Raw genomic sequence first — 10,153 nt, forward strand, 5'->3', positions numbered from 1 at the left:
GAAGGTGAGTAAGTGTCCTTTACGTGTAATGTAAAGAGCTCACACGCACCCAGAACTATGAGCACTCCAACTCAGAGAAGATGAAGGTGAAAAGAAAGGGTGAGCACACCTGATGGCCAACAATAATCCCCAGACACACATGTTAATGCAGCAGGTGAGAGGCCGTGGGTGGAACGTCTACAGGCTGACCCTGAACCAGCTACCCCACTGCTGGGCCCTTGACCCCAAGGACATGGTACAAGGCACCATTCTGTGTGCAAAGCCCCTCACACGGAGTCAAGAGCGTGACCCAGCAGTGGGGGCAGCCCTGCAGTCACGTGGCCTCAGTGTGGCCGCAGATCCCCACCTGGTGCCGTGTGCTTCCTGGGAGGCATCTCCAAGTTGTCCTGAGCGCCTGCACTGGTGCAGCCACGGTTTCTAACGCAGAAGGAAACCCATGCTAATGAGAATGGAGGGTTAAACCAAACCAGAGCACGCAACACAATTCACGCTGCCACCCAAGACAGCGTCTCACGACAGGAGAACACCCGTAACCTCAGTGAGACACTGTACTGTGACCCACGTACTGAATTCTGATGATGATCAGTACTCTCAGCGCCAGGCCCTTCTCTAACTCACGGGAGGTAGGGACACTTCATCCACCACAAGACACAGGGTGACAGCCCCCACTGAGCCCAGGACTGGACTGCAAGCGTCACACTGAGGGACTGCTGCTCACTCAGGGCCCCGATGAGCCAAAACAGCAACAGTGCTGACTTCCAGGCAGTGAGATTTCTGGCTCCTCACAGCGCCCCCCCCGGTGACACCCCCACAAGGCCCCCGACAGCAGTACCCCCAGCAGAACTCCCCAGCCCACCCGTGGGGTAGAGGCAGGCACTAGGGAGGTGTGGCCATGACACAGAACACGCCGTGAAGCCCGATCGCTGACCTTCAAGGCCATGGGCTCCTCGTCACCTATGCCACGAGGCATCCTCTGAGTAAGCTCTGGCACTTCGTCCCTCCCCCCAGTCCCCTGGTTGCCAGGAGGGTTAAGGAAGGGGCCAATGTCAAAGCAAGTGCCAGTATGATTGCTGGGTGGTTTCCACGAGGCAGGGCAAGCAGGTGCACCTTCTACAGGAACACCTGCCTAGACTATCCCGAAAGTCCGCTGTCTGGTGGCCCTCCAGTAACCTTGGGCTCAACACATTCTACCATTTTACCATCACATCGCTGAAAACACAAACTTCAGACACTTAATTAAAGACATCAAAACAGTGCTTTTTTTAAAAAAAGAATTTTTAAATGTCACTTTTTGTGGACTGTACTGTAAACTAACCTGAGGAGGATCTTTTTACTATTTTAAGAGATAATCCTACATTTCTTTTTAAAAAAATCAATTGAGGGTCGCCTGGGTGGCTCAGTCAGTTAAGCGTCTGCCTTCAGCTCAGGTCATGGTTCCAGGGACCTGGGATCGAGCCCCACGACGGGCTCCCACTCAGCGGGGGCCTGCTTCTCCCTCTGCCTGCCGCTCCCCCTTTTCCCCCTTGCTGTGCTCTCGCTCTCTAATAAAATAGAATCAACTGAAACATACCCACACTGGGACAGAACATAAGCAAAAGCCCCTCCCTGCTCCTGCAAACTAACCCTTCAGAGTGTACAAGTGCCATTTCCTGCCAGTCTGGCTCTGCGGGCAACACCGTCCGGCCACTTCACCCGGCAATGAGCTACACGGAGGGGACCAGGGCTGCCCAGTGACACAGGCAAAGGCTTCGCTGCCCAGGGCCCAGAACACAGAGTTGTTCCTGGTGCCCTCCTGTGCCAGGCTGTGCCCCACTACATGTCCTCCGATCCTCCTCCACGGCCACCTCCCACCTGCCCTCTGAGGTTCCCATTGGAAGGACGTGCCAACCGCTGAGGGGCTCCCTGGATGCAGGCTGGGTGAGTCCATGCCATCCAAGCCCCAGAGGGTCCAGAGGTCCCAGGTGGGCCGAGCCTTCTTCCCAGATTGTGCATGATTTCAGAGCAGGGCACTGCTCAGTCCATAACCTCGGGGTGCAAAAACATCACCTTTAGGAGCACAATTTTTTTTTAAAGATTTTATTTATTTATTTGAGAGAGAGCCAAAGCGAGAGAGATCCCAGAGGGAGAGGGAGAAGCAGACTCATTGCTGAGCAGAGAGCCCGAGGCAGGACTCGATCCCAGGACCCTGAGATCATGACCTGAGCCAAAGGCAGATGCCTCACCAACTGAGCCACCCAGGCGCCCTACAACTTTTTTTTTTTTTAAAGATTTATTTATTTGAGAGAAAGAAAGAGCACAAGCAGGAAGGGCAGTGGAAGTGAGAGAGAGAATCTCAAGCAGACTCCACACAAAAGCACAGAGCCTGACACGGGGCTCCATCTCACGATCCCAAGATCACAACCTCAGCTGAAACCAAGAGTCAGACGCTTCACCGACTGCGCCACCCAGGCGCCCCTGGGAGCACAGCTTTTTATGATAAGACTGGGGTGTCTGCACTCCCCTCTCCCTGCAGATACCTTATATTACTCTTTCAACACTGCCAACAGGTTCTCAGGTGGTAGTCCCAGCCCTGGCCATCATCAGAATGACCTCTGGTGCTCCAGAACATAAAACATGGCTGCTCGGGTACCTCCCCAGAGATGCTGGTCCAGGAGAGTAAGCCACATCTATGACAAGAAGCCTGGGTCACAGGCGGCCCCCCACCTTCTGGCATCAGGCTGGGACCCTCCACTGGCAGAACCTTCCACAGACGCTTAATACTCACAGCTTGAGAAGCTGGACCACACAAAGTAAAAAATATATATATGAAATCTGCGCTCAGATTAACAATAAAATAAATAAAAAAACAGAAACAAGCCTTACTCTTTATAATGAAAAGATCCTTTTTAAATATGTGAAAGGCAGAGCACCTGAGTAGCCCAGTCAGTTAAGTGTACGACCCTTGATTTCAGCTCAGGTCTTGATCTCAGGGTCATGAGTTCAAGCCCCGTACTGGGCTCCACGCTGGGCATGGAGCCTACATTAAAATAATAATATATTACATGAATAATTAAACCATGTGAAAGCCCAATCTGACAGCTGAGAAGGTGTTAATGCCAACTGCTGCGGTCTGAGTCACGATGTCACTCTGGACCCAGTGTGTGTGCAACCAACAAGCACACTCCAGTCCGACAGAATGCGGCTGGGACCCCTGCCCTGGTGACCGAGCACCAACCTGCAGACACCTTGGTTTCCTAGCTCCCCATCAAGGGGTTCTCCCCACCTCTTTACTCAGGGCCCATCTGTAGCTGCCTTCTTAAGGCTTCACATCTCTGGTTAGCACTTAAGATACCTGCACCTGCCCAAGAGCCGAATTCTCAAGTGTCTCAAGAATGACAGGGGACCATCCCACACCTGTCGGCAGACCTGGGGGCCCCATTCTCCAAGTCCAGGCCCCCGCATGCTCACACGCCCAGCCCTTCCCCACACACTCTGCTGTCAACGCTCTGTCGCGTCCAACCTGGAGGGATCACATCTAGCTCCATAAGCGTCAAATTAGGGACTGGGCTCTACCGGGAAGTGTTTCTCACAAAGCAACTGGATGATCCGAGGATTTCCATTTCTAAATGCCTAGAACACACGAAACAGCATGACCCCCCGAGAGGAAGAGTGTCCGTGACCACCATTACCACACCCACAAGCACCAGAAGAGCGTTCACAGCTGCCCTGTCTTCCCACGACCTGTTGATGCAGCTGCAGGGGTCATGAGGTAGAAATGTGCATGTATTAGAGCTTAGAGTATAAACATTCAAGGCCCACATGTTCAAAAGGCCACGGACAGAAAAGAAGTTGAGTGAAAGGCTGAAGAAGTGAATGTGGACGCCATGTCCTGCTGACCTGTGACACCCACCAACTACTTCAGAGAGCCCAATGACACCCTTCAGAGAGGAGTTAAGATCCTTCATTCGCCACAGCTGGGGACACTGACTCACATCCTGGCCAACCTCTGCGGCCTGGCAGCCGCCTCCCTCCCAGTTCAGGGTCTGTGCCACCTTTCAGGGCTCTGCAAGCACGTCCACCTCCCACACCAAGCCTCACCCCCTTGAAAGTTGACTCTGGTCACTGCTAAGGGGACAGCATGACAGACTTGCACACCGTGAAGACCAGGGTTACATACTAGCTGGCCCTCTTGGCAAAGTGGTGAGGCCAGCTTGGAATAAAGACATTACTTCCAAAGTCCTAGTTATTTGGCAGCAAGGAAAGTGAGGTGAAATGCAATCTCTGAGCACTACGAGGACAACACTGAACACAAGGCCAGTGCAAGACACAGCAACTGAGCCCTCAGGAGCTGACAGAGGGCCTCCAGAGGGACAAAGAAATGCTCTTCCAGCAGAGCCTACTCCACCTGCACCTTCCCCTGACCATCCCAGAAACAGGATGACTTGAACCCTGCAGCTTCACCAAAAGAAGAACAACCAAATAAGTAGACAAAATGTCCCAGCAGCAACCCACTGGAACCAGTGGATTCTGGAGCTGGAAGACCCACCCTGTGGCCTGCAGTCCTGCTAAAGGTGACTTCAGTCAGGCCAGAAGAGGAACCAATAACGGGATCCCCATGGGGAGAGTCAACAGGGTCACTTGCCACATCACACACACAGCGGGGAGGCCAGCACAGAAGCAAAGAACCAGGCAGTCCCACGCACCATACTCGGGTGTTTGCAGAATTCTTAAAAAAGAGTGTGAACGGGTTGCCTGGGTGGCTCAGTCGGTTAAGCGTCTGACTCCAGCTCAGGTCACGATCTCAGGGTCCTGGGATTGAGTCCCGCGTCGGGCTCCCTGCTCAGTGGGGAGTCTGCTTCTCCCTCTCCCTCTGCCTCTACCCTTGGCTTATGCTCTCTCTCTCTCTCTAAAAAATAAATAAATAAAATCTTTTTTTTTTTTTTAAAGCATGTAAACTGTATCTTTTGTAAAAGGGTAAGTCCTATTGAGTGCCCATCCGGGTGATGGCAGCAACGGGACGTGTTTCACCTGGTGGTTCTATACTCTATGGATGAACTTCACCTCTGCATGAAATCCAGCAGTCACACACCTTCACAGGACCCAGAAGAGCAAGTGCGAGTAAGGAGCACAGGGCACAGGGAAGGCCCCTCATCCCGCACCCACTCTCTCAAAGTAAGAGCCACTAAGACGACTTCCCAGGGAAGAGGAGGGACATCCACGCAGCATTTGCTTCATTTTTGAGAACACTCCTAAGAACAGATCCATTAAATTTTTCAGTATGAAGGGGCACCTGGGTGGCTCAGTCCATTAAGCGTCTGCCCTCAGCTCAGGTCACAATCCCGGGGTCCTGGGATCGAGCCCCACATCGGGCTCCCTGCTCAGGGGGAGTCTGCTTCTCCCTCTGCCTCTGCCGCTCCCCCTGCTTGTGCTCTCTCTCTCTCTCTAGGACAAATAAACAAATAAAATGTTTTAAAAAATTTTTTTCAGTATGAAGAACTGTGAAAACTGTGCACAACACAAGTTTCTAGGTTCAATGCTGACGATGTTACAGTTAATTCACTTACAAGCTGTCCCTGAACATGCATCAGACAGTGCACTCTGCCAGGCATTTGAAAGGCTTGAGAACCACACCTCTGTAAGTGCCATGGCATGAAAAGTAGATGGGGTGACTCCAGTGACCTGCTGTCCCTCTCCTCCCTCCATCACCCACTTCCGGCATCAGGAAGCACCTCTTTCCCAGACCCTCATCAACCCTGCTCTCGAGGCAGGACCTCAAGCCAGCTGGGCTCAGCAAGCCCTGTGTTGCTTCCCAGAGCAGGAGCAGAGCAGGAGCAGAGCAGGAGCCACAGGGCAGCGTTCTGACCACGTGACATGGAGTTACACATGGGGGCTCCTTCCCTCCAGCTCACAGCTGCACCCATTTAGCACACTGCCTTGCACACAGTAGGTACAAAATTGTTTTGAGTGTTTCTCTCTCACTCTTTCTCCAAAAATGCACATCCTTTGCAATTTTATAACACTGCTTAAGCCACTCCTCTTGCAAATACTTCCCTAATGTTTCACTCAAGCGTAACCTTGCATATTTCTGTGTAACTGAGGATAACAGAGAGACACCTCTCTACTCCCCTTTAACATCTGCGGGGCGCCTGGGTGGCTCAGTCATTGGGCGTCTGCCCTCAGCTCAGGTCATGATCCCAGGGTCCTGGGATCGACGAGCCCCGCGTCGGGCTCCCTGCTCAGCAGGAAGCCTGCTTCTCCCTCTCCCACTCCCCCTGCTTGTGTTCCTTCTCTGTGTCTCTCTGTCAAATAAATAAATCTTTAAAAAAATAAAATAAAATATACTTAACATCTGCAAAATGCTTCTCCAAATTTATATACACAGACAACAGAGAGTTTAAAGCTTTGGAGGAAGAAATTCTCCCTCCCTTGCCTACCTGTCATTCAGCCTAAGGTAAATGTGACCAAGTGTTTGTTCTGGACCAAAGCCACTGCCCTGAATACTTGGTGGATGCCACAGAAGGAAAGGGACAGACCTGACCCCAGTCTGGCTCTCTCACCACTAGATCCTGGGCTATTGGAAATTCATATAAAGAAATTAAGATCTAATCCTCAAGTCTTCAAGTTACCACATTGTTAATGCTTCCCAAAGAGGGATCCACATAGAGCGAGGGGCATTTTCCCTCCAGGTGACCCTCCCCTCCCCCAACCACGCTAAGGAGCAGAAAAAGCCTCACCAGACACTCCCGGCTACCTTCCCCTCGACAAGCAGCTTTGTCATTCCAGCCCTCCCACCAAATAAAGGTCCCAGGTCTGGAGCAGCCCCTGGACATTCAGACAGCTCCACAGGGGACTGATTCTTCTGCCACAGTGTGAAGGAACTGCTTTTAAATGCCACAAATAGGAAGTTAATCTAACCCCCGGCTCACCCTACGGCGATAAAAATAAAATTAAATCACTGGTTTAGAAATAATCCTCAAAGAGAAAATACAACCTTCTCACCATACATTCCTTTTAATTTTTTCAGTACTTAACACCCCCCGTACGCGCAGACATTTGCTCTAAGATCAAACCCAACCCTGAGTGTCCTCACGGGCCTCATGCACACTGCAAAGGGGAGCGACAGTGCACCTGTGGCCAGCCTTCCAGAAGGGAAGGGCAGGAGCCCTGACGGACGGGGCCGGCCCGACCGCACAGAGTACCCAGGGGCCCGCGGCCCACATTCCTGGCGAGTCAGCGCTGTGCGGGAGCAGCGGTTACCGCGTCAGCCACAGCACCTGGAGCGACACCACCCAACAGCCCAACTCTCCCCACACAGCCCTGGTTCATTAAATTCAAAGAGAAGACACTGTCACATATGAAAAGTCACGAGCATGAAGCCCCTGCGTGCGAGCTGCCCTCCCCCCACCCATGTCCCTGACCCCTCGTGCTGGTGCCCAGGTTCAGAGGCATACCTACATCCCATGTCAGAGCCCAGGGACTCACGGACCTACACAGACCCTGCAACACGGGACCCCCAGAGCGCGTGAACGTCACGACCAAACAAGGTCTCTGAGGTGGAAATGGGTACTGCCATGGAAGGCAAACTGCACCCTCAGGAAGGAGCCCGCCCCCAGGGGCCTGGCCCACGGCACTCCTCCATGCCCTCGAAGCCAGCGGCATCTCCTGGCTCTCGGCTGCCACTCTGGGGGTCTGGCTTCCCAGGGAGACTGGCCTAGCCTGAATCCAGATTCTGTGTTAAAACTATTTCTTTTCAGGGGCACCTGAGTGGCTCAGTTGGTGAGGCATCTGCCTTCGGCTCAGGTCACGGTCCCAGGGTCCTGGGATCAAGCCCCACATCGGGCTCCCTGCTCAGTGGGAAGCCTGCTTCTCCCTCTCTGCCTCTGTTGCTCCCCCTGCTTGTGCTCTCGCTCTGTCTCCCTGACAAATAAATAAATAATATCTTAAAAAAAAAAAAACTATTTATTTTCAACCAATTTAAGTAATTGTTCTTTGCAAATCAAACACTGTCGTGGTCTACGAATGGTCCTCCTTCTCTGTAAGAGACAACAAAGGCTCTTCATCTCTCTGCTGCCTGGCGATCAGCACAGGGCCAACTGCCCGTCCCTCCTGTCCCTTTGCCAAAGGCCCCAGAGGGCACGGGGGAGGGGATGCGAGCACCGCACTGGCAGATGAAACGCCCACAGCTGATGACAGAGTGGCCCAAGTACACCAACTTGAAAGAAGCAAAAACAAGCGTTCAGGAGAATTAAAGGCTTAACCCGGAAGTCAGAGACCAGTTCTGCCGCTGAGTCACAGACTTATATTCCCAGCCCCAGAGCCCAGACCTCCACGAGCCCCACGATGTCTACGGCAGGACACTACAGAGCTGGTGGGCCTGGAGAAGTGTCCTGCTCGAGACCCCGCCCCACCAGGCTGAGGGGCATGGGCCCTGACATACAGGACGCACGAAGCCCGAGAGGGGACACGCTGCTCAGGGTCAGACGGCCAGCAGTTGAGAGAAGGATCAGTGTGAAGGCCATTAGAGTTTTGGTTAATGGCAAGCCTGCCACTGTCCTGAACCAAGTTACCAGAGGAGTTCTCTTTTCCTGTCTCACCACCCACCATGGGCAGCGAGGCCAGCTGATGTGGACAGCACTCTTCCAATTACACTGCCTGGAGGTCAAGCCTTAGCTACTGTCCGACCTCCCCCGTGACCTCCCCCCGCACTGACCTCCTTTCCCCACTGACCTCCGGCCATGACCTCCCCCAAGGTGACACAGAGACAGCAAGTGTGGTGAGGAGGGCTGCAAACTCACTTCATCTCCACAAGTCCAGTCACGAGATCAGCCCAAAGCACTTCCCTGCTGCCAATGCACCCCTACGAGACCCTAGTTTCTATCGATTTCCGCCATGTGCGTCCACTTCAGGGCTTACACTGACCCCACACCCAGACCACAAGGCAACTCTGAGAACGCTGACACAGCAGCCTTGCCTGAAGGAGAAAAACCAAAGCCTTTGCATTTTCTTACATTGCAGACCACTGGGGCCACTTCTCAGGACACTGCCTCAAGATGCACTTCCCTGGAGAGCCAGCAAGCCAGCGCTGGGCGCCTGCAGGGGAAACACTCTCCACAACCTATGGCACCTGCAGGCCGCCAACTTGCCACAAGCAAAAGGCAGCAAGGCCACCATCCCTGGCCACCCATGGCTTCCACGGGATGCAGGCAGGGATTCCTGCAAGACCACTGAGAGGCCAAGGCAGGGAAGCACCTGCAACATGGGGTGGCCACAGGGCAGCCATGCACCGAGCCGCCTGCCCGGCCCCAAGGAGGCTCCCAACAGAGCAAGAGCCTCACACGTGCATCACGTGCTGGACAGTCTTCACCCACAGAGGGGTCAGGAAGTGGGAAAGCAGGTACAAAGGAAGCATGGTACTCTCAGCCAGGCACAATCATGCCCTGCATCCACACAGTGCAGCTAACTAACCAGACCGTTCTTAAGGCAGTGTCCCAGAAGCAAGGCTGATGCACCACTTTCACAAGCAGATCTGAAATTTAAGTAAACAGGGACCCACCAGCTGCGTTACCCGTGCAACCCCCATCAAATCAGCCAGCCTGTGTTGTGTTTTAAACATCAAATGGGCCACAGCTAACATAGCAGAAACAGACAACAAAATCTGGAAGATGTGGAAATCGTTTTAGTAGGTAAAGCATTTTTCCCCAAATAGCAAGATTTCTCATTAGAAGATTTATAAAAATATTTTCCATTAAAATAGCAAACATTATCAAAGTGTCTAAAATAAACTACGTAGACAGACATTACTTTCTGAGTACACTGTATGTAACACACGTACAACCACACCACTCCGTGTTCATAAATGTCACAATCTTAGTTTTGGCCCAAACTACGAATTTCAATTCTTAAAAGCAACAGGTAAAACTACAGGACACAGAGATTTTCTATTTTATGTGGCTCTGGCACTTATGTCAAATATAAATTCTAACACATGCCACTTTGATGCACTATCAACCTCCCTTCACTAAACTATAAATTCTCTCATAGGGGCGCCTGGGTGGCTCAGTCGTTGGGCATCTGCCTTCTGCTCAGGTCATGATCCCTGAGTCCTGGGATCGAGCCCCGCATCGGGCTCCCTGCTCAGCCCGGAGCCTCCTTCTCCCTCTCCCTCTGCCTCTCT

General features: G+C 52.6%; 1 protein-coding gene across 4 annotated transcripts in view; it reads right to left on the minus strand.

Moving 5' to 3' along the window:
* TBCD (tubulin folding cofactor D) overlaps positions 1–10,153 on the minus strand; it is a 158,211-nt gene that overhangs the window by 77,117 nt on the left and 70,941 nt on the right. The window lies entirely within an intron of this gene.

This window comes from Callorhinus ursinus, unplaced genomic scaffold (assembly GCF_003265705.2).
Source record: "Callorhinus ursinus isolate GAN/ISIS: 27379988/994484 unplaced genomic scaffold, GSC_fseal_2.0 scaffold68, whole genome shotgun sequence".
NCBI lineage: Eukaryota > Metazoa > Chordata > Mammalia > Carnivora > Otariidae > Callorhinus > Callorhinus ursinus.